The sequence below is a fragment of the Lutra lutra genome, chromosome 5 (assembly GCF_902655055.1).
Source record: "Lutra lutra chromosome 5, mLutLut1.2, whole genome shotgun sequence".
NCBI classification, from domain to species: Eukaryota; Metazoa; Chordata; class Mammalia; order Carnivora; family Mustelidae; genus Lutra; species Lutra lutra.
Genome location: NC_062282.1, coordinates 95,420,350 through 95,432,447, shown reverse-complemented (window position 1 = coordinate 95,432,447; position 12,098 = coordinate 95,420,350). Strand labels below are relative to the sequence as shown.

Here is a 12,098-nt window from a genome sequence, read left to right as displayed (position 1 = left end):
TTTTAATTTTTAACTAGGCTCAGCATGGAGCCCAAAATTGGGCTCAATCTCATAATCATGAGATCATGACCTGAGCTGAAACCAAGAGTGGGATGCTTAACTGACTGCCCACCCACGTGTCCCAAGGTAACTTATTTTTAAATCCAGTGCTTAATTTATCTTATAGTTTAAGGTCAATTAAGATTATGAAATGACTGTACCATAGCTGATGACAGTAGTATTGTCTGTATAAAAGTCATCTTGGGGTGGCTGGCTAGCTCAGTCTGAGGAACATGCGGACTGCTGATCTCAGGGTCATGAGATCAAGCCCCACATGAGTGTAGAAACTACATAAATAAATAACTTGAAAAAAGAAAAGGTCACCTCTTACTCCTTAAGCAGATATTTGTTTAGTTATGAGAAACAAAAGAAGGTAGAAAATCAAAGTGTTATTAGCCTCATTATGAAATTAGACTATTAAAATAAATCAACATTCTGGAAATAATTAACTTTGTTTGATCAGATACAAAACTGCTTTTTTTTTTTAAGATTTTTTATTTATTTATTTGACAGAGAGATCGCAAGTAGGCAGAGAGGCAGGCAGAGAGAGAGGGGAGGAAGCAGGCTCCCTGCAGAGCAGAGAGCCCGATGTGGGGCTCGATCCCAGGACCCTGGGACCATGACCTGAACTGAAGGCAGAGGCCCTAACCCACTGAGCCACCCAGGTGCCCCCAAAACTGCTTTCTAAGGGGGAACTCTGTCTTTTCCTATAAGAACTTGTTTAGTTGGGGACACTTGGGTGGCTCAGTTGGTTAAGGGTCTGCCTTCAGCTCAGGTCATGACCAAGGGGTCCTGGGATTGAGCGTCTCCCTCTCCCTCTGCCCCTCCCCCTGCTTGTGCTCTCTCCCAAGTGTGCGCTCTCTCAAGTAAATAAATAAAATAAAAAGTCGCACAACCCTGCTAACTCTGTTATAAAAAAAAAAAAAAGAACTTCTGCAGTTTATCACTGCATAAGTGGGTGGTTTTTCAACTAGATAAGACTACATCAGACTTGAATTTTCATATGAAACATTGACTTTCCTAGTATTTGTAACATAGATTTTTTATTTTGTCTGCAACACAGAACACCTGCACAAATTACATTTCTTAGCAGTGCCTCTCTTGGAGTTTTAGAAAAGGTTATCTGAAAGGCTATGTTAACCATTCATCCTTCTAGGATACCTTTATCTTATATCTAATTAGGTTAGGGTCCCTGGAGACCAGTGAACCTGGCTCTATTAAGTTCACTGCAGTGTGGGATATTTGGCACATGGGAGGGAAAAAGGGGTGCTTGGCAGGGGCACCTAGCTCCCACCTCTGGAGGCACAGTGTAGCTGAGGGGGTGGTGAAGTCTTGGGAAATGGCTTTCTTGCTGGCCACTTGCAAAGTGAGTAGACCCCAAGGGTCTGGAAAAGGGGTAGACCCTCACCCCTGTATCCTTGGGGTCCCTGCCGCCTTTCCTGGCTGGGCTGAGGTATGAGCACCAGTGTCGCTCTCTCCCTGCCTCCTTTCCACTGCCTTCCTGGGGGTTCAGATTCAGGATTTGTTCCTAGTGTCCAAAACTTTGCTAAGAAACTTACAGGGGCTGGGGCGCCTCGGTGGCTCAGTGGGTTAGGCCTCTGCCTTCTGCTCAGGTCATGATCTCAGGGTCCTGGGATCAAGCCCTGCATCGGGCTCTCTGCTCAGCAGGGAGCCTACTTCCTCCTCTCTCTCCGTCTGCCTCTCTGCCTCCTTGCGATTGCTCTCTCTGTCAAATAAATAAATAAAATCTTAAAAAAAAAAAAAGAAACTTACAGGGGCTCATACTTATCTACAAATCTTGATAGAACATTTAACGCTTTAAAAAAAAAAGATTTTATTTATTTATTTGACAGACAGAGATCACAAGCAGGCAGAGAAGTAGGCAGAGAGGGGAGAGGGGAAGCAGGCTCCCTGCTGAGCAGAGAGCCCGATGCAGGGCTCGATCCCAGGACCCTGAGATCATGACCTGAGCTGAAGGCAGAGGCTTAAACAACTGAGCCACCCAGGTGCCCCCATTTAACGCTTTTTGATGACAAACTTCAAAACTGCAAATATGAACAGAGAAAGAAAAAACTCTCAAAGAAACAACAAATAGCATGGTAGAATAGATTAAACAATGCATTGTGTTGCAGCAGATTGCTAAAAGTAATATTAATTTTGTAGATGCAATATATCAGTCTAGTCCATGGGAACCTGTGATCAATACAATGCTCACCCTGAACCTGCTCAGTTGTGTAAGTGAGAGCCACACCCGTCTTCCCTACCAGTTGGAACTGTATTAGCTACCTTGAGACATCATCAGACTATAACACCAAATAGTGCATGCAGTGGGCACTTAAAACCTAGTAGCAGTTTGACTTATCCAAGCCATGTCAACTTGTCTCCAAAGTAATACAGCTTTCAAAGACCCAGTTTATAACTATGTGTTTCATTTCATTTTAATCCTAGCTCAATTTTCTCTCCTCCCTCCAATCCCTTCTTTCTTCCTTTCATATATTATTATACTAGGACTTGATGAAAATGATTCAGTTCCTAACCTGTCTTAACACAATCTAACACAGGGAGACATGCAGAGACATGCAAAGAAAACATTATTCTGCGTCCCTATGTAAAAACTTGACCATAAATTCTGTACATGATTTGTTAAAAGAAGTTTGTCTCTCTTAGCACACAGACATGTTTACTGCTACTGAATAATAAGTATAATGGAAAACTAAAAATAAATAAGTTCTTTACTCATTTAGATCATTATTTTTCTTTTCTTTTTTTTTAAAGATTTTATTTATTTATTTGACAGAGAGATCACAGTAGGCAGAGAGGCAGGCAGAGAGAGAGGGGGGGGAGCAGGCTCCCCGCTGAGCAGAGAGCCTGATGAGGGGCTCGATCCCAGGACGCTGAGATCATGACCTGAGCTGAAGGCAGAGGCTTAATCCACTGAGCCCCCCAAGTGCCCCTCATTACTTTTCTTATGTAACAAGAAGTTTGGAGGTAGCCAGTCCAAGGGCAGGTGTAGTGTCTCCTATATTTCTGCTGTGCTATGCTTAGCATGATTCTTTCATTCTCTTTCTTGTTACTTCATACCCAGTATATTTCCAGGCATTACATTTACTTTCCAGGGAAGAAGAAGAATAAAAATCCTCATTTTTGTTGGGCTTTCTTCTGCTCCCTACAAAAAAGGGAATTTTTGCGTGAGGGACTTTTTGCTGTGTCTCATTGTCTAGAATTGTATTACATGCCTCAGAGTATTTTAGTTTTCTAATTACTGTAGTAGAGGAAAGCACGTGTACCAGGCATTGAAATGGGTTTTGAGTGACACTGAAAAAACAAATGATAAACCATTCAAGACTAATAAATTCTAGGCCAGTTGCCTTGACCTTTGCATTCTAAAATCAGTTGTGTTTTGATTAACATCAGGATCTAAAAGAAATCCAGAAGAAGATGTTTGTAAATGACATTTCTGATAAAGTGTTAGTATACAGAATCTACAAAGAACTTATCAAACTCAACTCCCCAAAAACAAATAACCCAATTAAGAAATGGGCAGGAGACATGAATGCACACTCTTCCAAAAAAGACGTCCAGATGGTTAAGAGACACATGAAAAGATGCTCAACATCACTCATCATAAAGGAAATAAAAATCAAAATTACAATGAGGTACCATCTCACACCTGTCAAAATGGTTAAAAATAACAACACAAGAAGTAACAGGTATTGGCAAAGATGTGGAGAAAGAGGAACCCTCTTGCACTGTTGGTGGGAATGCAAACTGGGGCAGCCAGTCTATAGAATAGTATGGAGGTGCCTCAAAATAGAACTACCCTATGATCCAGCAATTGCACTAGTAGGTATTTATCCAAAGGATACAAAAATAGAGATTTGAAGGGATATATGCACCATGATGTTTATAGCAGCATTATCAACAAAAGCCAAATTATGGAGAGAGCCCAAATGTCCATTGACTATGAATGGATAAGAAGATGTGGTATGTATACCCAATGGAATATTACTCAGCCATCAAAAAACTGAAATCTTGCATCTGCAATGACATGGTTGGAGCTAGAGTGTATTATGCTAAGTGGAATAAGTCAGTCAGAGAAAGACAAATACCATATGATCTCACTCATATGTGGAATTTAAGAAAGGAAACAGGTGAACATATGGGAAGGGGAAAGGGAAAAGAAGAGAGGGAAACAAGCCATAGGAGATTCTAAATGATAGAGAACAAACTGAGGGTTGATGGGAGGAGGTGGGTAGGGGATGGGCTAGATGGGTGATGGGTTTAAGGAGGGCACTTGTGATGAGACGAATCCCTGAATTCTACTCCCCAAACAACCAATATTGCAGCTACCTAACATATAAATTTAAAAAAAAAAAGTTTATGTAAGAAAATAAAAAGAAAGTAGAAATCAAACAGAAAAATAGAAGAAATCCAGTTATTGGTGAAATGCTAGGGTAAATAAGCAAAAGGAGTTTCTCTTTTTAAACATAAGACAGACAAATTGATATCTGATGACTGTATTTTCTATACAAAATGTGAAGTTAGAAGAAGGAGGCAAAACAGACATACTAGGACCAACTCTAAAAAGTTAAGACTTTAAGACTTTATTAAGTCTTTCCTTTCTGGGCACCTGGTGGCTCAGCTGGTTGAGCATCCAACTTTTGGTTTCCACTGAGGTCATGATCTCAGTGTCATGAGACTGAGCCCTAGGTCAGGCTCCGTGCTCAGAGAGAAGTCTGCTTGAAACTCTCTCTCCCTTTCCCTTCACCCCTCCCACTTGTGTGCACACACACTCTCTCTGCCACTGAGATAAATAAATAAATCTTGAAAAAAAAATCTCCTTTTAAAATAGCCCTCTAGGGGTGCCTGGGTAGCTCAGTGGGTTAAGCCTCTGCCTTCAGTTCAGGTGGTGATCTCAGGGTCCTGGGTCCCCCTTCTCTCTGCCTGCCTCTCTGCCTACTTGTAATCTCTGTCTGTCAAATAAATAAATAAAATCTAAAATAAATAAATAATTAAATAAATAATATAGCCTTCTAAACATTCTGAATTTCATGACCTTAATGAAGGTAGGTGTTTATCCTTTGGTTTAAAAAAATTTTTTTTTGATATTTGTTTATTTATGTATGTATGTATGTATGTATTTATTTATTTATTGAGAGAGTAAGAAAGAGAGAGAGCATATAAGTTCAGGGCCCAGCAGAGGCAGAGAAAGAATTTCCAGTAGACTCTGCCTTAGCTGAGAGCCCTCCTCAGCGTTTGATCTCCTGATTCTGAGAACATGACCTGAGCAGAAAGCAAGAGTGGAAACTCAACCATCTGAGCCATCCAGGTGCCCAGAAGTAGAAATCCTGAATTGAGAAAGAGAATTCTGTGCAGTAGCATATGATATGGTATGATCATAAATAGAATTTTATGTGACTGGTTGTATATTGAGTCTTGCTTGATTAATGTATGTAATCTTGTTTGATCTATCTGTAATAGTTGCAGGTTGGTATGCTGGTGTTCCAGGAAGCAGGATTAATATGAAGGGTATTTGCTAGTGAGAACTTGTGGAATTTTATATATATCGTGGGAGGAAATGAATCAGGATTGGGCCAAAGGAGAAATAGGGCTTTGATGCAGTCTGAACACAGGCCTCAGCCAATCCATGAGGAGGCTGTTTGAGCTGTTCCAGTTTATGGTAAGGAGGCCGGATCTCTGTACTCCTTCACTCACTAGTCATTGGATGACAGCTGTCCCCAGGAGGGGTGTGATCTTGGGCAAATTGATCTATACAACAGAGTAATTCCCAGAGAGGACTGATAGCAGTGGGGGAATAAATTTTTCAAACCTTTAGTTCACTGTTGTGACTGTGAGAAAAATCAGATTTAACTTATAAATTTTCATATTACCTTATAGTTTTTAGAAATGTTACCTACAGTAAATGCAATATCTACTGATAAATATTCTCATTTAAGGATCTGGAGTTGGGCTGTTAAAGATGACTTATTCCAATTCAAGATAAAGTGTTGTTACTCTCTGTTACCATACAACATTATTACAGTATTATTATTTTTATTCCCTATGCTGTACTTTTCATTCCTGTGATTTTTTTATTTTATAACTGGACGTTTGCACCTCTTAATTTCCTTCACCTATTTCACCCATCCTCCCAGTCCCTCTCCTCTGGCAACCACCAGTTTGTTCTGTCTATTTCTGATCCCATCTCTCTTTGCTTTTGTTTTTGTTCATTTGTTTTTTAGATCCCACATATAAGTGACTCATATGGTATTTATCTTTCTGTGTCTAACTTATTTCAGTTAATATAATACCCTATAGGTCCATCCATGTTGTTGAAAATGGCAAGGTCCAATTCTTTTTTTATGACTAATATTCCATTGTGTATATATACCATATCTTCTTTAGCCAATCATATATTGATGGCTCCCATATTGTGGCTATTGTAAATAATGCTGCAAAAAATATAGGGTTACATATACCTTTTTGAATTAGTGTTTTTGTTTTGAGTAAATACCCAGTAGTGGAATTACTAGATCATATGGCATGTCTATTTTTTAAAAGATTTTATTTATTTATTTGACAGAGATCACAAGTAGGCAGAGAGGCAGGTGGGGGGGGGGCGGGAGAAGCAGACTTCCTGCTGAGCAGAGAGCCTGATGTGGGGCTCAATTCCAGGACCCAGAGATCATGACCTGAGCCAAATGCAGAGGCTTAACCCACTGAGCCACCCAGGCGCTACTGGCATGTGTATTTTTATTTTCTTGAGGAAACTCAGTACTGTTTTTCACAATTATTGCACCAATTTACATTCCTACCAGAGGTTTGTAAGGATTACTTTTTCAAAAAGTAAAGACAAAAGACAAAAACACTTGTTTTTTATCTTTTTGATACTAGCTTTTCTGGTTAGTGTGAGGTGGTATCTCACTCTGGTTTTGATTTGCATTCCCTGTGATTACTGGTGTTAAGCATCTTTTACAGGTCTACTGGCCATCTGTACGTCCGCTTTGGAAAAATGTCTATTCAGGTCCTCTGCCCATGTCTAAATTAGATTATTTGTTGCTTGGGCATTAAATTGTATAAGTTCTTTGTATATTTTGGATATTAATCAGGTATTTATCAGGTATTTCATTTGCAACTATTTTTTTTCCATTCAGTAGGTTGCTTTTTTTATTTGTCAATGTTTTCCTTTGCTGCACAAAAGCTTTTCAGTTGGATGTAGTCCTAATTGTTTATTTTTGTTTTTGTTTCCCTTGCCTGAGGAGACATATCTGCAAATATGTTGCTAGGGATGATGACCAAGAGATTACTGTCTATGTTTTCTTTCAGGAGTTTTATGGTCTCAGGTCTCACATTTAATTCTTGAATCTCTTTGGAGTTTATTTTTGTGTTCGGTGTAAGACAGTTGTCCAGTTTCATTCTTTTAAACATAGCTGTCCAGTTCTACCAACACCATTTATTGAAGAGATTTTCCCTATTGCATATTCTTGCCTCCTTTGTCATAGGTTAATTGACCCTATAAATGTGAGTTTATTTCTGAATGCTCTCTCCTGTTTTCATTGATCTTTGTGTCTATTTTGGTGCCAGTTTCATACTGTTTTGATTACGTTAGCTTTGTTGTATATCTTAAAATCTGGTACTGTGATGCCTTAGCTTTGTTCTTCTTTTACAAGATTGCTTTAGCTATTCAAGGTCTTTTGTGGTTCCATACAAACTAGTGTTATTTATTCTGATTCCATGAAAAACACTATTGGTGATTTGATAGGAATTGCATTGAATCTGTAGATGGCTGTGGGTAGTATGGACATTATAACAATGTTATTTATTTCAATCTATGAGCATGATATATTATGTATCTTTCCATTTGTTTCTGTTTCTTCAGTTTCTTTCATCATTGTCTTATAGTTTTCAGAGTGCAGGTCTTTCACCTCCTTAGGTAAATTTTTTCCTAGGTGTTTTATTTTATTTTTTTTGGGTGCAGTTGTAAATGGGATTATTTTCTTAATTTCTCTTTCTGCTACTTCATTATGTAGAAAAACACCCAATTTCTGTATATTTTTTATCCTGTAACTTTACTACTTTCGTTAGTACTAATGTCTCACTTCCGTGATTATCTTTGTAATATTTGAAGGACTCTGATGTCACACATTATTCTCTGTCCCCTTGTCCTGGCTCATATGTTCGTTGGCCTCTAATTAATTAATTAATTAATTAATTATTTTAAGTTATGTCTACACCTAACATGGGACTTGAACTCCTAACTCTGAAATCAAGAGTTACGTGTTCCTCTGACTGAGCCAGCCAGGTGCCCTGTTAATTGGCCTGTATTAAAAGAGTCTCCCCATACTCCCACTTCTTTCTCTTGGAATGGAAGCTTAGAAAGGAGAGAATCTGTCTTGGATGTTTTCCATGCCCTTTGGATAAACTTCTGCAATTTATTTTCTTTCATTTTTTTCTCTCAAAGTTATCAGAAACAACAATATTTATAGAATAGAGCAGCTATATGACTGGACATGGTAGAGGATCAGAGGACAACTCTGGAACTTGTATTAACTGTAATAACAGCAGTAAGATGTAACAAATTTATACTTTACTGATTTAACACTTAGAATAATCTACGTTTTAAATCTATGCCCAATTTGTGAGAATATGGGATCATTAGGAGAATAGGTTTAGGAGCATGGATTTTGATGAAAGTAGATTATAGTGGACATACTAGTTATATAAGAGTCTCACATATCCTATATAGCAGAGAATCTTATATCTTATATAACGGAGTTATAGTTTTTGGATTATAAATCCACAAGGCCAAAAAAATCAATAGTGGTTGACAATACATTTTACTCAGCTGACTAAGGTGTTTGTGACTAACTTCTTGGTTCGTATACTGTCTGGATCATTGGTAGATTTGGTAGAATTTTTTTATTAAGTGTTTTCTTCTCTCTTTCACTTTTTCCTCCTTCCTTTTGACTATTTTAAGACATAATCAGAAAATGAAAAGATAGAAATGGTACTTGTATAGCCTGCCAAATTTTTTAACATTACCATTAGTAAGTTAATTTATGTAGTGTTCTTAGAATAATAATTCTCACTTCTACCTTTATGTAACACTAAATGTTTTGGATCCCTTTGTCTCTGGGGAGATTGCATTTACGAGGTTAGCTGTGTTTTTTGCAGGTTAGTTTTAGAAGCAAGTTTATCTGACATCTGATAAAATGATTGGGTTTAAACCTGGAACAAATGGATTTTTGTTTTTTAAGTTTAGTTGATCACTCCATGCATCAACTATGATGTGCCATCAAAAGTGATGCTTTGGGTTTTATCTGATGACCATAAAATTCAAAAACAGAACCAGAATTGTATCTGCTAACAATTAATTATATAGAAACGCTCATTCCCTGAAACTATACATGTATTGTATGAAATCTCTGAGCTGTTAAAGAGTCTGTACCTAAGTGAAACAATTAGCAGGCAAAGACACTGTTGTGTATTATAGTCTAATAACTTTTATTTTACCTTGTAGAAAGAAATTACATCACATGCTTCTCTAATTCATAATTGAGCTAATTTTTTTTAAGATTTTATTTCTTTATTTGACAGACAGAGATCACAAGTAGGCAGAGAAGCAGGCAGAGAGAGAGAGGAAGGGAAGCAGGCTCCCTGCTGAGCAGAGAGCCCGATGCGGGGCTCGATCCCAGGACCCCGAGACCATGACCTGAGCCGAAGGCAGAGGCTTAACCCACTGAGCCACCCAGGCGCCCCTGAGCTAATTTTTTTAAATGATTTTTTAAAATTTATGTGAGAGAGTGAGAGAGCAAGCACAAGCCAGGGAGAAGGGGCAGTGGGAGCGGGAAAAGCAGACCCCTCTCTGAATAGGGAGCCTGATGTGGGGCTCCTTCCCAGGACTTCAATATCATGACCTGAGCCAAAGCCAGAGAATTAGCCAACTGAGCCACCCAGGCATCCCAGAGCTAATTTTACATTTAAAAAAAAAAATTCATCTGAAAAAAGACACCCTAAATATGGTCCTTTAAATAAAGGAGCCCTTAGAAATTCTGTTCCAAATAATTTAATATTGCTGTGTTCAGTTGATATGGAGAAGAATTTTCCATTAAAAATTTACCTATTTGATGGGGCGCCTGAGTGGCTCAGTGGGTTAAGCCGCTGCCTTTGGCTCAGGTCATGATCTCAGGGTCCTGGGATCGAGTCCTGAATCCGGTTCTCTGCCAGGAGGGAGCCTGCTTCCCTCCCTCTCTCTGCTTGCCTCTCTGTCTACTTGTGATCTCTCTCTGTCAAATAAAGAAATAAAACCTTAAAAAAATTTACCTATTTGCAAAATAATGTTTACATACTGGATTTCAACTTATAGAGCACTTTGGCATATTTTCTAGTAATTATTATAGTAGTTCTATGAAATGGTTAAGACAGTTATATTATTGTCCCTAACTTATAGATGAGTGATCCGTGGCATATAAGTAACAAACAGTAGATCTCCTCACTCCTGTGAATTATCTTTCTATGACATCATAGTATTTACTGTGGATGATCAGTTTTTTTTTTATTTCAGTAGAAGTTAAGCAGAATTTTTCTCTGTCTCTGCCTTGAGCAAGCAAAATCCCTTTTTGGAAGGCAGGAATAGGTGTTATAGGTTAGATATTAGAGTATAGATCTTTATCAGGCTGGCAAGAACTATAAATTGGTAAGGTGATCTGATCTGGGAAGTGTATCTATGATAAGCAGACTATATCATTAAATAAGTCCAGTTTTCATAAGTAGTAAATTAACAAGGAAGCAAGAAAGCTTTACTGATGATGGCAATACCAGGGCTAAATTTCAAAACGCCAGGGAACATACCCTCATTGTACTGTCTATGAATGTTATCCTCTGGAGTTGTGCAATATGGCGGTGCTTTATGATATATTAAGAATACTAAAAGAGAACAGTTATTCAGTGAAGAATCTCTGAAGACTGAAGCCTTTTATTCTGGCTAACTGTGATAATCAGTAGGTCATTTTCCCAGACAGAATCTTTTGGTCTTAAAAGGCTGAGGTCAACTTTCACAGCTGTAGTTTCTCCAGGGAAAAATTGTCCTTATACTTAGCCAAAAGCCTTTGACATCAATATTTGAAGAGAGAGAAAGAACCATGTCCTGCTGTCAAATGGAGGATATCAATGCGCCTTAACAAACACAGAAAGGTTGGCTTCTTAGATGGTGAACTGTGTTTGGCAAGGTGATGGGAGCTCAGAACACCAGACTCCTTATCATTTCTTTATGTGATTTTTGCACTTCAGTTTTTCTAAATTCAAAATAGACCATAAAGGTAGCTCACAATTGGCTCTGAAAATTTCCAGTTATAGCTTAGATCAAGTTGAAATATCCTGGGATGATTTTTAAATGATTCATAGGTACAAGCTTTTCACAATGTTAACATTTCTATTTGACACAGAAATCATTCTTTTTGAAGTTGATGATTTATTTTGATTTGAAATTACAAATCCCAAAGATAATTTTCTTACCATGAACATTGTATTGTTTGGCAGGTGGCTTTCCCTAGAGATTACTTAAAAGTCTCTTATCCTTAATTGAATATGTTACAGCATAGAAGTCCACTAAGAAATGCTTCCAAAAATTATTATTTGCATTTCGTGCATTATGTTTAACCCCCTTTTAGATTTGATGAAAGGAGTCAATAATAAAATAAGCTCAAATGTATTTTCAAGATGTTAAAACACTCACTGCCAAAAAGAAGAATAAGTATTGGTCTAAAATGAAATAAGAATAAACTTTGCATTTTTTTACCTGAATGTATCACTTTGGGGGGAAAAGATGAGGATTTTAAAAATTCATATTAGTGCTAAAATTTTCTTTTACTTTGCTAGTGTTAACTTTAAAATTTGCCAGAATAACGTTTGCAGTGTAGGCAAGGGATATGTAACTTTCCAAGCATGAAAGAATTTGTTATGATGAGCACTGAGTAATATATAGAACTATTGAATTACTATATTAAATACCCGAAACTAACATAACACTTTATACTAAGTATACTGGAATTAAAATTTAA

The 12,098-nt window shown here is 37.8% G+C and overlaps 1 protein-coding gene across 5 annotated transcripts in view; it reads left to right on the top strand.

The window, feature by feature from the left end:
* The window catches only part of ADAMTS6 (ADAM metallopeptidase with thrombospondin type 1 motif 6), a 312,212-nt gene that overhangs the window by 97,576 nt on the left and 202,538 nt on the right, over positions 1 to 12,098 (top strand). The window lies entirely within an intron of this gene.